Raw genomic sequence first — 9,116 nt, 5'->3', positions numbered from 1 at the left:
AGCAGTAGATCTCTTGTGGAAAATGCAAAAATTAAAACTGCTTGTTATTATTATTATTGTTATTTTTCCTCATAACCAACATCAATACTGAAACCCTACCTGAGATAGAATTTTTCAAGTGAAAATATTTCTGAAAGACATTCTCACACAGAGCAAGATAAAAGTGTTTGGTCATGGAATTATCCCATATTTGACTCAGTAACTTCTTGCTTCATTTAAATCTATCTATCTCAGTCCTTTGTAAGATAGTGATTAACTGCTCCTGGTGTTTGATTCAACTGAAATAGTCTTTAAATAACGAATACCAATTTCTATATGGGGACAAAAATTTCTTTTTCAGAGAAAGGTAATTACGTTTCAGTAAGGTTCGATGGTTCATATAAAATCTTTGTAATTATCCTGTGCAATCTTAAATCATCCCTGCACCAAAGTCTGTAGTATATTTTAGGTTATTACAATACTCAGGTAATAAAAAGAGGCCGCACTCTGGCTTCAAGTACCCACTGGAGAGTCGTGGTTTCAGAAGGAACGGATGTGTCTTTGGCACTTCTTGCCTTCCTACTGGTATATATGAAATCCTGGAAACAGAGGAGTAGGGAAGGCTAAAAATCAACTACATCAATATTTGAATCATTTAAGATAAATAAAACAGGGCCAGACACTGAGTTCAAGTATGTAGTTCATGTTTATCCCCACCATTTAGTTATTAGTTCAGTACCTGTCTATGTTTTCAATCTTTACAAATAACTCTCTGCAATACATGGGATCTTGTCCTAAGCAGTTAGTTCATTTTAATAAAACAGGCAAAACAGCCAGGACTAATAATATTTATTAGTGTCTCTTTTCATTGTGAAACAAGAGAAAGAAGGGATATTAATTCAATACTAATTGCCATTTTCTTAGAATCTTAGAATCACAGAATGGTTGGGGTTGAAAGGGACCTTAAAGAGCTTCCAGTTCCACCCCCCCTGCCATGAGCAGGGACACATTCCACATTCATTCTTGAATACTCAGATTCTTTCTGCCTAATTTCCTGGTTTTTATCCTTTTTGCATTTTTTGTCATATGTAAATAAATAGCCTCAGGTTGTCTTTCACAGGGGAATTTTAATCTGAATTTTTCACTATGATTCCATTAGATGGTATTAAGAAGTAGCACTTAGAATATTTATATGTTGTATAACTGAAATATTTTGTTTTTCTTTCATTTTTATAAAGGAAAGTGTTTATATTGGGCAGGTTTCTTACCTGAAGTCTCTTTAATGACTAGTAGTAGCTTTCCTGTTCAAAGTAAATGCATTTTTAAAAGTTCAGGCCTAATGTTTTCCTAAAAATCTATGTGTAACCCCCCTGCCATGAGCAGGGACACATTCCACATTCATTCTTGAATACTCAGATTCTTTCTGCCTAATTTCCTGGTTTTTATCCTTTTTGCATTTTTTGTCATATGTAAATAAATAGCCTCAGGTTGTCTTTCACAGGGGAATTTTAATCTGAATTTTTCACTATGATTCCATTAGATGGTATTAAGAAGTAGCACTTAGAATATTTATATGTTGTATAACTGAAATATTTTGTTTTTCTTTCATTTTTATAAAGGAAAGTGTTTATATTGGGCAGGTTTCTTACCTGAAGTCTCTTTAATGACTAGTAGTAGCTTTCCTGTTCAAAGTAAATGCGTTTTTAAAAGTTCAGGCCTAATGTTTTCCTAAAAATCTATGTGTATTCATGTTACTATATATGAAAAAACACATATTTTTCTAGTGTTGCTTGGCCACCTTAAAAAAAACCTTGTTATTTCACTTAATTTATAAGAAATTTATTTCCTTCTGAAATACTTATAAATTGCTATTAATTAATTTCTTTTTTGACAAAACTTACGAACTCAAAATGGCTTTGCATGACTAGAGGAATATTAAATTGATTATATCAATTGAATATATTGATTATATATTAAAAGCCTGGATGAGACTTTGAGCAACCTCATCTAGTGGAAGGTGTCCCTGCTTATGGCAGGGGGGTTGGAACTAGATGATCTTTAAGGTCCCTTCCAACACACGCCATTCTATGATTCTATGACATTTCACCTACAAGTATCCCCTTACTAATTATTTTTTAATTCAGACAACTCCTACCTTTTTCCTTCCAGTTTACAATAGATTTTTTTGCCAAACTGGCACATTTGAAAATCTTCTAGGACATAAAGACTGAGCTGTATTTTTGTCTATCAGCTTCTATGACTGTGACATAACTACTTTTTTTGTATAGGGATTATTTTTAAGGTGTGATATATTTGAGGTTAAATGTTTGTCATCCATAAGCATCCACTTATATGCTCAGCTGTGGTGGACTTATTCTGTCACATTAACTTTTTGGTCTTTATTCAGCATTAGGTCAGTATGTGTTCTGTTTGACTTGAGCTTCAGAGTATCCATGTTCTCAAACAGGATCTCAGTTAGATCCCTAATACACAGAATCTCATTACTCCAATAGACGAAAGGAACTAGTGTAAATATATCTGCATCTGATAATAAAAAACTACTCAAAATTACAGGTTTCAAAATATAATTTAGCTTTACAGTGTACTTCACCTGAATCTGTCCTGTAGCCACATGGAGGCTCAAAGACACGAGAGACGTTACTGGAAAGCAGTGGATTCTGAAAATCCAGAGTAAGTGCAATGGTGCTCATCAAAGCCATGTTTGATTGCACAGACTAGATGAGCTGCAAGCTGCAACTCTGTGTAATAGGTGGGATTTTACAGTGTAATCATGATTTTACTTTCTGAAACTATATTGTTGGGCTTTTCCTGTTGGACTTTTCCTATTGATCTGCCTCCTAAAAGATATTGAATGTTCATCATGATGTTTTTGGTGGGAAAAGATTGCTGTCTCTTCTATATTTTTTAATGACTTAAGCAATGTTCTATAGTCTAAGGAAGTGTTATAAATGTTTTGAAATATGGATAAAGCTTATTTCCTCTGTGAACCTGTGCTAATTCCACAGGATGCTATAATGATCATGAGTTTTTTCTCCAGTTGTATTAGGTTCAACAAAACAGAAAATTCAATTTCTATGTCAATGTGAAGAATACGTCAAGTAATTTTTTTTAAATGAAAAAATAATTCTTTTAAAATTAGTGAAATTTGTAATTTTTAACAGTAGTCAAATTTAGACTACAGCTATGCATGCTCTTGAAAACACTTCATGTGAAAAGCTTACCAGATACGAATGTAACTGAGTTCCCTTGTGAAATGACAATACTGTTTGCAGAACCTCTGATTTTTATTATTAAATCTCAAAGGTGGGAACTTTCTTTAATTACTTGGGCTGGAGTGTAAGGAGGCAATCTTAACTAGGTGAACAAAAATAACATTTTAATCTCTTTTTTTCCCCCCCAAGTCTGAATTGAGATGATTCAGCAACTGTGAGTTTTACTCTGTTTTAAACAAGAAACATGAAATAATACAAAAAGTTGTTAAAGTTCATTTATGTGCTATTGAGTTTCTAAACATAATTATATTTATTCAGAAAATGTTAAGGCTAATATAGTTAGTATTTTATTCCTTATACCTTCATAGATAAAATCAAGTGCTCAAATATGTTTATTTCCTCTAGTCTTCAACCATTTTGTCCTTATCAAATGAAACCAAATATTTGCAAATATTACTAGTGAATTCAGAAACTCAGTGAAATGTGTGAATTCTATCTTATAGGAGTATATTTACAAAAGTAAGGTCCAGGGCAACCATAATGTAGAACTGTGTGGTGGTGATGGTATGGTTTTCCTGAGACAACTAGCAGCCACATCTCTTTTCCCATACATAAATGGCAGTCAGCAATAGCTAGAAACAAAAGACCCCTCTCTCACTCTCTGAATACAGTGACATTCATTCTCAGAGAAGCAGGGGCAGCTTTTTGAAAGCAGACTTCTTCAGTCCAACAATAACACACAATGAGTTATTGACTTGTTTATATATGGAGCTCTTTTCAGTAACTAACTCTGACTCCCCACAGTCTGGACAAATGATTGATTTCGTTGTTAGAAAAAGAGAAAGCTCTTGCACTAAACTCTGTAGTGCAAACTACTTTTTCCCCATTTGTTCCCCCACTGAATAGGACCTTATTAAAATGCACTTTCCAAAAAATACCTGCAGCTGGCCTTTATAAGCATGTTTTGTATATATAAATAAGTAATTTGTCCCACTCTTTTGTATGGTAACAAACCATTGGAGAATCTTGTCAACAAATATATGAAGGTTGAGTGTCATAGGATTTTGGTTAAATGATATTATTTATATCGATATGCATATAAAACACAATTTTAAAAGTATTTACAGTAGGTGTTTGTTATTTGGTTAGAAATACTAACTTTTAAAAATTACTAGGCATGACTTTTTATTGAGAAATTCCTTTTTCCTTTCAACAACAGTTGTTAAAGTAATATGTCATACACATGTTATTTTGATACTTTTTTATATATGATCAACTAAACAAATGTTTGAATTACTGTTGATTCATCTTGTAAATTTTACGCATTGTTGTAGCATATAATCTACTACTGTTTACATTAATTCTTATACATATACGCACAACATTTTCTTTTAAAGAAAATGAACCTTCTTATGTCCTCTTTTATTGGTATGGGATTTCTTTAATAAGTAAATAAGTATTTGGTTTCTTTTTTATAAATTAAAATACCTAGATATATTACTTAATAAAATACTGCATTTGTCCAACAGCTGCATTGCAGGAACAATATTTATATAGCAAAAAAGGGATGCAGATTTCTACTGAGTCCTGCAATTTGTTAGTTACAAAACACTGTGGGAAGTTAAGAGCTCATTAGAATGTTGCTGAAGATAAGTTTCCAGTGCACTTTACTAACACGTATAGAAATGCCATGAAGAATTAATGGAGTTAATGCCACATTACTCCTGATTATCCAGGTTTTGCACCTATGAAGTTGTGTTGGCCATGATGCACAGAATGTAAAATAGTAGCAGATCAAATGCAAAATGACAGCATGCTACTGCAACATGACATAAATTCTGTATAAATCTACTCAGGTTATGATGAAATGAGGTATCATATCCCTTGTATCCATGTGAATATACCTTGTGTTTCATACAAGATTTAAGGAAGTGATAATTTTCAATTTGTATAGGTTTCTGTGGCTATAAAAAGAAAACTGGGAAAGTGCAAATTGTGGATTTCTAATCTGGAGTATTAGCCTTGAAGCCTGATGATTCTGTTATTCTAATTCTGTGAATTAATCATGTCATACCTTCTTTTTACAAATTTGTATTCTTTCCATCTTTTCTATTTGATTTTTTTTGTGTCTCCCTTCTTTTCATTCTGAATATTTAGTTTATTAAAAAAAAAAAAAAATTTTGCTTATCATAGTTGTTTCCTTTTTCTTTATTTAATGTAGTTTTCCTAATACAATTTAGCTCCCCTTTGGAGTGCTAGCATGGACAGGCCACCAATTTCCACCTATAATTAATCCTGCCCAGGCAGATCTGATTAACAAAATATATAATATTAACAAAAAAATGATATTCTTATGTTCACTAAGCCTTGCTAGAACCTAGTGAATTATTACCAGAGATTTAATTAAAAAAAAATAAAAAAAAAAAAATCCTAAAGGGTAAGTTGTGAGGGGAAAAAAAATATCTAAATGTCTTTACTCTTTTCCATTTTCATGTGAACACCAGGGTTTAGCATACTTTTGAAAAAGCATGTATAAGTAGAGCAAAGAGGACTTGGAAAGAGCCATATTTTATATAGAAATCCATCTATAGAGCGGTAATTTGCTGTAGAAATTAATGCCTGTCTTGTTATCTTTAACTTCTATGTATCTTGCTCTGTGCATTGTGGAGGAAGATCAGGAGCCCATAGTGGCATCGTTCTTTACTGGTTGCAGAGGGTTGGGGGAGGAGAAGGAAGAGCTATTCTTCTGTGTGGTTTCTGTAGTCTTTTGTGAAGACCCAGAGATCCATAGGGTTTTCCTGTGATCTCAACGTATCCAAACTTACAATTGACTTGTCCCACCCCCTGTGTATCTGAATGTCCTGGGACAGACCCTCAGCTGCAGTGAAGTGATGTCAGTTGAAGTTGGTGGCTTTTTACTCATTTAATTGAGTGACATGCAAACCTGGACTTACGCCTTCTCCATGAAAGCCTTTCAGAGAATCTCTGAACAGCAGCTTTGTAGAGCTTTTTAGCTTTTGTCTCTCCTACAGCTTCAGGTGTTAGGCAAAGAAACAAGTAAGGATGATCAGGAACAGATCCTGCTCTTTGAAAAGCATTATGTTTCAGTTATCTAAGTATATTTGTTTTATTGGACCAGTTACACTCATTCAACAGTGATAAGCATGATACAAGAATAAAATTAAATGTATACTGAAAAAATAGGACACCATATTTGTATCTTTCATTTCCAGTAAACGGAAGTAAAGATGCAATATGCAAATTTGCAAAGAATTGTGCCTTAAAACAACTCTTTTGGCTTAAACTTTTGATTAATTTCTCTTTACAGGTGTTTTCCTTTATTTTTAGTTATTCATGAAAATGCAGTTCTATGTGTTCTGAAATCCTTAGTAGTGCCATAAGGATTTGTCAAAATACATTTCTTGGATCCTTTGCAAGTGTCTAGGCATTTTCTTATATTTATAATTAGGATTTTGACAATATTTTTTGGTCAAATGAAAGGCATGTCATATGTAGCTAACTTTGTTAGCCCTTTGCTTGTGCCAAGAAGGAAACATTTCTGTGATAAGGCTAAGAGCAATCACCTTTAACTTTTATATTTACTTAAAAGCTTACCCATCTGCTCCCAGTTCTTCTGGTTTTGCTTTCAGCTGTAATTGCTGAAGACCAGTGGGTGTACTAGTGTCAATCAAATCGCCTTGCGACAGCAAGCATGTACGGACCCTTTTTCCTTTCTAGAGATTTCATTTACCACACTTAGATGAATAGTTAGAATTACTTCAAACTTTGGGACAGTAAATGAAATCCTGGTTTCACTGAAGTTAGTAACTGATCCTTTGTACTGATCCCTTCTAACAGGTATCTAGAAGAAGGCAAAAACCTCATAGAATGCCTACTGTTCAGAAGAGGGAAACGCAGATGTGAGACCAATCCCCTAACATAGGTAGGGTAGCAGTATCATTTAAATAGGGCCCCCTCAATGAGCTGAAGACTGAGACATTTAAACAACCCATACAAAAGCAATTGACTACTATCAAAAGTAGCATGGTCTTATTTTTTTTTAACTTTGTCTCTACTGCATATAAAATAACACCATTTTCACAGCTTTAAAATTCTGGCCACTGAAAAACATATTTGGGATGTATGAAGTTCTTAGGTTATTCATTCTGAAAGGTGGTTTTATATTATATTGCAAGCCAAGACAACCCTAATAACATTTAAAATATATATCTTTTAAGTTGATACACAGTAAAAAATAAATGTACATAAAAATGCTGATATGAAATTGTGTAAGAAAATGCTTATGGATTTGTCAAAATGCTTCATATGGGTTTTTAGTCCGTGTGTAATATGTTATTTTTCATTTTTCAGTTGGATTTTTGCTATTGATGTTCAGAAGGGAAAAATCATTAGATATTCTTTCAATTATAACAGAGGAATTATATTTAAAGCAAGATTAAGTAAGTAAATTATATAAAGTAATTTTGTTGATAAATAAGAGGGAAAAAAGGCCATAAAGACTATATTTGAAGGTCAGAAGTTTTTATTTGTAACAGATTTCAAAGCTGATTTCGATCTCCACATAAAAATGTGACAGTTTCCTACCACTATTCTTCTTAATGAGCCAGTAAAGAAATTGCCAAAAATGATTTCATATGCATGGAGGATACTGATTTCTGAATCTTTAGATTTACATCTTCTTTCTGTGGAGTATTGTGATTCCCAGATACAAAGGATAATTTTCCCAAAAAGACAGAGCAAGAGCTGTACTAGGTAAGAGCTAACAAATTGCTGTTCTTCCTTGCATTGGCTTTAGGAATACACAAAAAAGCCTCCAGGGTGCCTGTATATACATGACCCTATTTTAAACTTAGTCTCTCATTGGCTTATGATTCAGTTCTATTAATAAATTTAACCATGCTTATCAGAAACAGGTAAAGACCTTGGAAAGTATCAATACTGACTGGCACAAAAACCCCAGTCCTTATTAAGTTGGGATGAATAGTTTTTTTCCAGTTCCATGTGCTTGGTAATTTTAGCTTTGCCTACTGAAAGGCATGTACCCAATTAAAAGCTTTTAATCACCCATCCCTTATAACCAGAAATAAGGAGATAGAAAACAAACACTATTTATTATTCCCATAACAAAAATACTGCCCAAAGCCATCCTTGAAATATTTAGAAGGCCATGAAAATAAAAAGGAACAAAATTTGTGTAGAGAGAGAGAGAAATATGTATAAGTGGGCAAAATTTTAAACATATTTTTGGTTCTAGATGCTTAAGATCTTCCAGGACATGTTATTCAGTTAACTTACAGATGCTAAAATTTCTGTTTAAAGCTTGCAAATGAATATCCTGCATGTGCAAATCCACTTGATTTATTTTAATGCTTACAAATCACATACCATAACCATTCAGATTTTTCACTAATCTCCAGCAGGATGTTTTAACTATCCTAAAGACTTCTGGCACACTGAAAAGTATGGAAGTTCTGCCAGGTACTGCACCACCCAAATGCCCAAGCACCTAGTACAGGAAAAGTCACACTTCTGTTTGAATGAGTCTGAATTTGAATGGCGGAATTCACCACTACACCTATGAGCAGCTTTAACCTACGATCAATGATGAAGCAACTAAGAGGAAGTAAGAAGCTACTCTAAGTAGCACAGTGTGCAAAGTGGTTGCTGGGTGACATGCAGTCACAGCTCTCTGTTTCTCTTCAATGGAACTCTAACATCCATTGCTCAGAGAACACAGGCCCATTTATTTAGTCTTTTCAATAACTCAATCAGTTGTCAATATTTCATGTGTCCTTTGATGTGGATAATAATTTTAATATCACTTGAAATTAGCATGAATACTGATCCACTAATGCTTCCATGTTAAATGATCCAGCTCTACTT

Source organism: Antrostomus carolinensis, unplaced genomic scaffold, assembly GCF_000700745.2.
Source record: "Antrostomus carolinensis isolate BGI_N321 unplaced genomic scaffold, ASM70074v2 scaffold7561, whole genome shotgun sequence".
Taxonomy (NCBI): domain Eukaryota; kingdom Metazoa; phylum Chordata; class Aves; order Caprimulgiformes; family Caprimulgidae; genus Antrostomus; species Antrostomus carolinensis.
This window is presented reverse-complemented; position numbering follows the sequence as displayed.